The sequence below is a fragment of the Chelonia mydas genome, chromosome 2 (assembly GCF_015237465.2).
Source record: "Chelonia mydas isolate rCheMyd1 chromosome 2, rCheMyd1.pri.v2, whole genome shotgun sequence".
In the NCBI taxonomy this organism is placed as follows: Eukaryota; Metazoa; Chordata; order Testudines; family Cheloniidae; genus Chelonia; species Chelonia mydas.
In genome coordinates this window covers 230,364,496-230,374,403 of record NC_057850.1, presented here as the reverse complement: position 1 = coordinate 230,374,403, position 9,908 = coordinate 230,364,496, and positions in this window count along the sequence as shown.

Genomic DNA, 9,908 nt, shown 5'->3' with positions numbered 1-9,908 from the left:
AAAGCTTTAGAACCTCCATGCTTTGAAGCAGGGACTTGACATTTGCCAGGTGGACGGCCTGCGTGTCAGGGATTGTTTTGCTGTCCCTGTGAAAATCTGCTCAATGTTGACTAAGTTCTAAGCCTTTGAAAAGTTGCAGGTTGCCCACGCTGAGTAGAAACTCACTAGAGTTTCACAGCTTAATTCCTCAAAGATACTGTCTGCAGGAGGAATCCAGTCAGGGCTGAGCAGGACTTTCCTTCCAATTGCAGTTCCTGGCTCCTGTGGGCTATGCAAGGTCCATATCCAGGCACTGGAAATAAAAGCAAGGAGACTGTTTCTGCTGGGCTCTCAATGACTTGCTGGGCCCAGGCAGAGTCTTGGAGGAAGCCACTTGAATCAAATGTAGAAGGGACAAGAGCTGGACCAGGGGAGGAAGTGGATTAGGTAGAGGAACCAGGTGGGCCGGGAGCGGAAGACTGGCAGGGACTGGGGGGCATGGGGAGAATGGGAATGGCTGGACAAGGAGACTGGGACAACAGGACTGGGACAACAAGACACAGACAGATGAGGAGCCCAGGGAGTGAGACTGGGAGTCAGTAGGGATGAGGAATGTGGTTGTAGGAGTGACTGGAGGCTGGCAGGGTGAGAGAGGGGAAACTGTGTTAGGGGAACTGGGACTTGCTGTACAAGGAATGTAGGAGCAAGGAGCCAGGGGTTAGGGGGAGTGGGAATGGCTGGCCAAGGAGACTGGGAGGGAAGACTCAGACTGGGAATGGTGGTGGGGAAACTGGGAGTCCAGAGGGAGGACTGGTATGAGATGCTTAAGTAGTGGAGACTGGGGACTGGTTAAGTGATAAGATTGGGACTGGAACAAGGACTCAGGGGTGAGGAAGAGACAGGACTGGGACAGGGACAGGTTGGCATTGAACGGGCAGAAAGGGAGTTTGGGAGAAATGGTCAGAAGGGTTTGCCTATATCAGAGGAATTTAATGAGTAAGATGCATTCTGGAAGCTAAGATGTGAGGTAGCTTATATTGCTGCATAGTAAAATTTAAACACCCTACAGGGAGCCAGTCATATTTTCACAGGTTCATTCTCTTAGCTCACCAGCTGTGGCCTCCCTGAAGGGTTTGGGCAGTGAGTAAGGAGTGTAGACCAAGATCATTTTCAACCTCTGGAGAGTTAGGCCCCAAATTCACCTTTTAAAGTTTAGGTATATGAGAGATTACAACATATGGAAAAGGCATGTGATGGGAAGGGTGCTGAGAAAGGGCCCTTTACTTTTGGGAAGCACGTACTTTACCTGTCTAGAGCTGGCCCTGCAGAAAAACATGACAGAGTTTGAATGTGAAATACAAGGGAGACATTGGAGAAAAAGCCACCTTGGGCCACATTCTGTACCGATTTACACTCTGTGCATCCCAATGTGGAGCTGTGGATGCTCAACAACACCTTAAAAATCAAGTTTTTATTTAAGTGCTTTTATGGGTGTATCTACACAGCAACTAGACACCCATGGCTGGCCTATGCCAGCCAACTTGGGCTCAGGCTGCAGGGGTGTTTCAGTGCTGTTTAGACTTCTGGGCTTGGGCTGGAGCCCGAGCTCTTGGACCCTGAAATGCCTAGTTCTTATAGATGGATGCAATGGAGCATCTACTTCAGTGTGCATAACTCTTTGACTCATGTATAGAGGTTTTCCTTAATTATTGAAAACTGGCCTAGAAAAATCAAAATAAGAGAATATACATGTCTGAACATGTGTGTTTGAAGAAGAAACTACAACACACTATTCCCAAAACAAAAATGGGCAATTAAACAATGTCATGCTCTGTGACTTTCGAATAAAAAACATTTCATATAGGACTGAATTACTTTTTATATGGTTACTTTCAAGGCCTATCTCATGGGAAAGTTATCTGTTTTTATAGCTCAACACCCACAAAAAAGCTTAAGGGAATAATAACCCCACCAGAGGCTAACATCCAGCACTTGCAAGTTAGCAATCCTTAAATACTTAATGAGATGCTTATGGCTGGGAAGGCTTATAATGAGATATCTTTTTAGTTCACAGTGTTGGACGTGAAAGAGATACTGTCAACATGATTTTTAAGAGAAAAACTTTTACACAGCATGTGCAGAATTAAAACAAAAAATATTTCACAAATATATACAAGAATTTTTCTGCTCCTCTGCTGATGTTTAGAAGACAAGAGTAGACCAGCGCAAGAGCAACACCACCAATTACAGTTGGGTCTCCAAAACAAAACAGGGTTGCAGTGGTGCACAGGCTTTATAGAAGGTGAATTTCACCCTTTGTAAAAACCAAACACAAACTAGAGCCTGAATTTCCTCTCAAGATGGCTGGTTCTAGAGTTTTCTTTGCAGAACCTCCTGTTTCAACCCCTTTCCATCCTTTCCTGAGAGAGGGGCCCACAACCTCCTTTCTATAGTGAACTGGAGCTACTGAAGCCTACCTGCTCTGCCTGCCGGCATGAGCTAGTACAAGTCAACAGATTAGTCCTGCTTCTCCCTCCAGACCCCTAGCATCTGACATTCTGTCACAGGACTATAGTCAGGGGCAGCCATTGTCCAGAGAAGGCATGATCTGATGCATGCCATAGCTGCAACTTATATGTATATTCACCCTTTGAGATGAGGTAGCAGCTTTTGAAATGAAAACTAAACAAGCAGTAAGGGCCAGTTGTGTAGGCTACGGAAGTGAAATAGGTGTCATGGAAAGACCATAGTTCACAACCAAAATTATGGGTCCAATTCACAGCCTCACTCCTCTCCTCTTCTTTCCTATTGCTCAGACAGTGACAAGTCCCCATGAGGTGCAGGGCCAGCACAGCCAGCTCCTAAATCATCACCCATTGAGTGCCAGCATAGGGGGTATGTCAGGGTGGGAGGGGAGTGACCAGAGATCATGAATGACTCCTTGAGGATTGTTGCCAGCTGGCACAGGTTAGAATAGTCATAGGGCCAAGGTCTCTGATAGGTCCCTTTCTGCTACACTAAGCAGATCTTGGCTGGACCATAGAATCTGATCCTGTCTTGTTCGCTCTTAGGCCAGCGTGGGCTCAGCCCCTAGCGGGAAAGGAGAGCCCTGCATCATTTTGCAGTGATCCCTCTGGGTGATTCTGGAATGAACTGTGTCCATTTCTCGGGAATCGGATAATCAAGAAAATGCAAATGTCTTCTAAATGAGAGCTAGAGCGGGAATATTGTAGGGTGTATGTGGAATGCTCAGAGGTCTGAGAGAGTCTTTGAGAAAAATAAATACTCAATTATTATTATTTTTTTTGACATGTGGATGGTTATGTTTTTTACTACCACATATTTTTGCCAACCAGCCCCATTCACAAAATTGTAATTGCAGGAGTTGGTTAAATATATCACTTATTAATGTAGTTTCACTTTTTCAGTGGCAGTCCCCTTGGGACCTGCATCACATGCACAAATGCCACGGGTGTGACTGAGGGGTTATCACCGCTGGGATGCCATAAATCAGGATAATGAGTCTGGTAGTTGCAATATTGATGCACTTGCACTTGTTCTGGGCTACCATTTCCCCAGCAATGTTCCTAGCTCTCCTCCCCAAAATGTGCAGTCACATGCACAGTGATTTCTCTGTATCGGGAGTGGCAGGATGCTCAGCTTCCTCCAAAGCTGACCTCATCAGTATTGAACAGATTGTCTGTTAGGGACACTTAATATCAACATGAGCTATTTCCTCTTCACTGTAGTATAATATCACTGGTTTGTTGGGGATCTTCTTAATCTCGTAAGATGTCATACTTCTTTCACAGTTTATTTTTACCTGAATCAGCATGATGTGGCCTCTTTTCTTCATTAGGTACTGTGCACTTACAATTATATCAGTCTTTCAAGTTGGCATCTTGATAGCATGTCTTAACATGAAAAGCTGCCTCTTTCATAACACACTGACTAATTATGCAGTAACTCCCTAAAGGTTTTGTGCAATAGTATGAACTGTAAATGATCATAATTTGAGATACCACCAGAGAGAGGTGTAGAAGGAGCAGTGGACTGTGCTCACAGCTATAGATGATAGATTGAACAGGTGCTCTGCACCCTGTCTCTGGGATGTAGAAGAGGATTAGGATAGCACTTAAGGGAAAAAGTATAGGAAAATGATAGGTTGAAATTAACAACAACATTAAATAATTGCCCTTCACATACAGACAATCAGCTTCCAAAAGATCAGTATTTCAGCTGAGAGCTCAGGTGCTCATTCACTCAAACTCCTATCATCAACAGATACACCAAATGCTCACCCAATATCCTGCCCAAAAATCTCATCAGTGGCTCCTCTGTTTTCAATTGTGAAATTTCTTTCTCAGAGTTCCTTATCCTCTGAGAGAATGAATAAGACACACATGCAGGATCACGCCTATGAAAAAGAACACTCCTGGCTTGCAGCAAATCTCATCAGTGGCTCCTCTGTTTTCAATTGTGAAATTTCTTCCTCAGAGTTCCCTTTATCCTCTGAGTGAATGAATAAGACACACATGCAGGATCATGCCTATAAAAAAGAACACTCCTGGCTTGCAGCCACATGCTAATTCATTAATAGGAGTTCACAGTAATTTGCCAGGAAACATTAAAAAAAAAAAAGCAATGACATTTTAACTATCTTGTGAAGCAAATAGTTCATTCTGCCAGTGAGCTCAGCGAAACAAGGAGTGAGTCCTATTAATGACTGTTTATTCCACCTTCACATTTCACTTCTCATCACCTCTTCTAAACTTCCAAGTTTTTAATGGAAACATTGACAATACCATAACCATAAGTATGCAGGAAAGAAATGCACCTTTCCTTTGAAATATTATGAATATTATTTTTTTATTCTTTTGGTTTTAGTTCTGGCTGTGCATTTCTCTCCCCCAAAACAATCATATTAAACTTTTAAAATTCTCTGAACGTTGATCAATATAAAGGATACATTTGGCTTTAGTCAAGAAGCTTTGGTGGGGCAGGAGGGAGGTGTGGGTGTGTAAAGGTGGACCTTGTGTTCCATCTGCTCTATGTACCAGTGTGGTTGCAGCAGCCTCAAGACTGCTCTAAATTATACCCAATGCCACCTGACTGTATAGGGGCAATATAGTAGCCAGCGATTAGTTGTGTGGAGGTGCATGATAACCAGGCCACCTACGCCAGCAGCAGGGAGGTGGAGTGGAGTGAGAGTTGCTACAGCAGCTCTATGCCACTGGAGGACTTCCTTACACTGGGATGATCCTTCCATGGGCAGCTATGCCAGCTTTAGGATCACTCTGTATCATCAGAGAGTGCAGCACAAAATGGCTGAAATACTACTCAGGATCTGTGCCTCTATCTATACCGTGCTGACAACTCCATACAAAATAAATTAGTCACTATGATACTTTACACATCACTACTGTCCATTCTGATAGCAAACAATTGCATATAATATAAAACATCCATGTTAATATTTATTCAGATTCATTTAATCAACTCCACATATCCCACACAAATGTGAGGAGTTCTTACCAGCTCTGTGGGAAACCTTGAATGCCAAGATCTCTCTCTTGCTTCTGCTTTCAAGCTGAGGTTCAACTGTTAGTAAGCTGTGCTTTAACGTGCTGTGTAGTCACGGCACCAGCGCTGAGAGAGACCTCTGCCAGCATTATTAAAAAAAAACCCTCTACATGACAGGAGTAGCTGTAGCACTATCTACACTGCCACATTACAGCACTGAAACTTACAGCGCTCAGTGGGCGTGTTGCTGCCCAGAGACAACTCTAATATATTTACTTAGCTTTTGTCCCCTCAAATATTTTTAGGAGTACTTGTGGCACCTTAGAGACTAACAAATTTATTTGAGTATAAGCTTTCGTGAGCTACAGCTCACTTCATCGGCTGCTACTCTGAAACCTGTCAAATACTTTTGTTTTAAAAAACTTCCTCTGTTTTCTAGGAAATCCCCCTTTTCCACACTGTGTGTAAATCTTTCACAGATGTAACATGATCCAAGCTGTGTGCCAAAATCTGAAGAAGAATACAGCTTGCATGCTCTGAACAGAGTGGGAGACACCTGATATGGCTCTCTATTCAATTATGCAAGAATCTCAGTTATGTGCTGCAAAAGCATCAGTGTCAGGAGGTGAAGAGGGCTACAACAGTATGTATCCAGATAACAACAAACACTGGAGTAGGAATTCTCAAACTCTTTCATAAGACTGACCACATGTCAATATAGAAACTGTCTCAGATTCATTACCCTTCCTGTTTATAATCACATAACATCTCTCTGTCAACGACAACAATTGCCTACATGGAAAAACAATATTAGGAAAATATATAATGCATTTTTAGCTATCTTTAAATGCAATTTAGCAACTGGAAATAGAAGAGGTTTTAGCACCATGCTACCAGCTAGCTTTCTCTGTAGGCCACCAGCAAGTGCTCTGTGGACCACTAAGTGTTGTCCATATATACAGCTCTTGGCCCTGATTTGGTAGAATTCTAACCTATCCAGGGGAAAGGAGAAAATCCCACCAGCTCCCCCATAAGTCATTTTAAAGGTACTTTGTGAGTTGGAGTGGAAGGAGAATTTCCCACATAGGGTTGCCAACTTTCTACTTACACAAAACCGAACACACTTGCCCCGCCCTGCCTCAGAGGCCCCGCCCCCGCTCACTCCATCTCCACCCCCTCTGTCACTCGCTCTCCCCACCCTCACTCACTCGCTCATTTTCACTGGGCTGGCTCAGGACGTTGGGGTGTGGGAAGGGGTGAGGCAGGGCTCCGGCTAGGGGTGGGGGCGGGGCCAAAAAGGAGGGGTTCAGGGTGTGGGAGGGGCCTCCAGGCTGGGGGTTGGGGTGTGTGTGGGGGGGTGAGGGCTCTGGCTGGAGGTGCAGGCTCTGCAGTGGAGCCAGGGATGAGGGATTTGGAGTGCAGGAGGGGGCTCTGGGCTGGTGCTGAAGGGTTCAGCGTGCGGGAGGGGGATCCAGGCTGAGATGCGGGGTGTGTGTGAGGGCTCCGGGCTGAGGGTGCGGGCTCTGGGCTGGGGATGAGGGGTTTGGGGTGCAGGACGGTGCTCTGGGCTGGGACCAGGGGGTTTGGAGAGTGGGAGGGAGATCAGGCCTGGGGCAAGGGGTTGGGGTGCAGAGGGTGGGATGAAGGCTCCGGCTGGGGGTGGGGATGAGGGTGCTCCGGGCTGGGACTGAGAGGTTCGGAGGGCAGGAGGGGGATCAGTGCTGGGGCAGGGGGTTGGGGCGTGGGAGGGGGGCCAGGGGTGCAGGCTCCGGGTGGCGATCTCCTGAAGCAGCTCCTGGAAGCAGCAGCATGTCCCCCCTCCGGCTCCTATGTAGAGATGTGGCCAGGGAGCTCTGTGTGCTGCCCTGTTCGCAGGCACCACCCCCGCAGCTCTCATTGGCAGCAGTTCCCGGCCAATGGGAGCTGCGGGGGTGGCAGCATGAGGAACCCCCTGGCTGCCCCTACGTGTAGGGGCTGGATGGGGGACACGTTGCTGCTTCCTGGAGCCGTGCGGAGCCACGGCAGGCAAGAGAGCCTGCCTTAGCCCCGCTGCACCGCCGACTGGACTTTTAATAGCCTGGTCAGTGGTGCTGACTGGAGCCACCAGGGTCCCTTTTCGAGCGGGCATTCCGGTTGAAAACCAGACACCTGGTAACCCTATTCCCACAGCTCCATGCTAGTTTCTGTACTTTTCCACAAGTGAAGCCACAGTCCCTGTGGGAGTGACTCCAGCAGAACCCCAGACCAGAATAACTCACTTCCCCTGCATTCTCTTACTAGGAGGAGCACCAAGGGCCAGATTGTCTAAGGGCTAGTCTACACTGGCAATGCTAAAGTGCTGCCGCGGCAGCACTTTAACATGCCTTGTGTGGTCGCGGCGCAGCGCTGGCAGACAGCTCTCCCAGCACTCTAAAAAAATCACCTCCACGAGGGGAGTAGCTCCCAGTGCTGGGGTACTGTTTACACTGGTGCTTTACAGCGCTGCAACTTGCTGTTCTCAGGGGGATGTTTTTTCACACCCTTGAGCGAGAAAGTTGCAGAGCTGTTAATTGTCAGTGTAGACAAGCCCTAAGGTACTGAGGAGGCTAAAGATGTAGATAGGCACCTACTGTGATTTTCACAAGAACCTGAGCAAATTCGGTGCCTAGTTCCCACTCAGACCAATGGGAGTTAGGCATCTAACCTGTTTAGGTACTTTTCAAAATCCTATTAGGTGCTAGATTAGGCTCAGTATTGCAATGCCTACCTTTCAGGGGAAACTACAGCCCCAAGACAAGTATCCAGACTTCTTATACAACGTATGAGGAAAGTTAGGCGCCAGAAATGGACTACACCAAAGCCAGCATGCTCCGTGGGGCAATGCCTAGACCAGGCAAAAGGAAATGCTGAGGAGAGGGGTGTGGCCTAATCTCTGACCCTCAAAGGGAGTTAGGGGCCAAACTCCAGGTGAGAGGAAGGTGTCTATCTCCATTTGGGATTCACAGCTATGAACCCTCTCCTGGAGTTAGGTGTCTAAGACAGGTCAGCCCTTTCTCACAATAGCCCAGTGGTTAGAGCACTCATTCAGTTAAATATTAATTGGTACATGGACATGAGCCTGCCAATGGCAGATTTAACAAACAGCCACTCTTGCGGCATGTGGGAGACCCTGGTGCACATTTACATCAGGTGCACCAGGCTGCAGCCCTTCTTCCGGCTCCTCCAGAACCTTCTGCTTAGGTTCTTCTGGCTGCACTCTTCCCCACACCTTCTGATCTACACTCACCGCATTTGTGGCCCCACAAAGTCATGAGATCTCCTCATCAACCTCCAACCTCTAGCCAAGTTGGCCATCCACCATACCAGGAGGATGCTAGATGGGCAGGAGCCTCTGTTACCGTGGGGCCTATTTCTGCTTCTCCTTGAGCTCACACATCTGGGCAGAGTTCCTCTGGACCATGTCCCATGGCTCCCTGGATGCCTTCGAGGAGCAGTAGGTGTTGTTCGGGGCTCCCTGCTTTTGACCCTATGACATCACTCCTGACCCTGTTTTATCATTTGTTGCCCCCAAATTCATTTGAGAGTTCCTTTTAGGCTGGGGGACCTTTAGATGAAGGGAGGCTTGTGCCCATCCATCCCTAGCTCCTCCAAACAAAACAAACAAACAAAAACCAGGCAGTTTTTCTGCCCATCTCTCAGCTTTCAGTCCCAGTTCCTAGGGAGCCAGCTACCTAGCCTTACCTCTGTCTTGCTACTCTTGATCCCATGCAGCCTCCACTCTGAGCCTAGTCCCCTCCCACCTCAGAATATTACTCCTTTTTCTACATACCAATGATTCTAGATCCCTTTAATGGCTGGATGTTGACCTGGGTAGTAGAGTGCCCTCCACTGGCTCGAGGAGTGGTTCTCAACCGATTTACCATTGTGGGCCACATAGGCAGCTCTCTGTGTTATGAAGGCCACATCCACACAATATACATACTACCTGTATGGCTCTGCAGATATCATATGGGTTGCAGCTGTGTGCTGATCGGGCCACAAGCAACTCCCAGGTTGAGAACCACTAGGCTAGAGCTTTCCCTCCAGCTCAGCTAAGGTGGAGGGAAAGTACCCTGGAATGAGCCCCCACCTTATGTATGTGTTTAGCCAATCTTTTTTCCATAAATTAGAAGCCCTTGGAAAAAACCATTGTGCAAAGCTCCCCATCAGCTTCAGAGAATAATTAAATTGTAAAAGTGCTGGTTAAATGTGAAATATGGCTGGTTGTAAATAGCTTCTTAGACTAGAAGCGCAGTTAAGGGTGGCTATAAGTACTGAGAACAAGGAGCTGCAGGAAGAAGTAAATATGAATCTCCTACTATCCAGTTACAAAACAAAATTTGACAACCTTGATAAAAGAAACACCAACTGACACAGTCTCATGATGG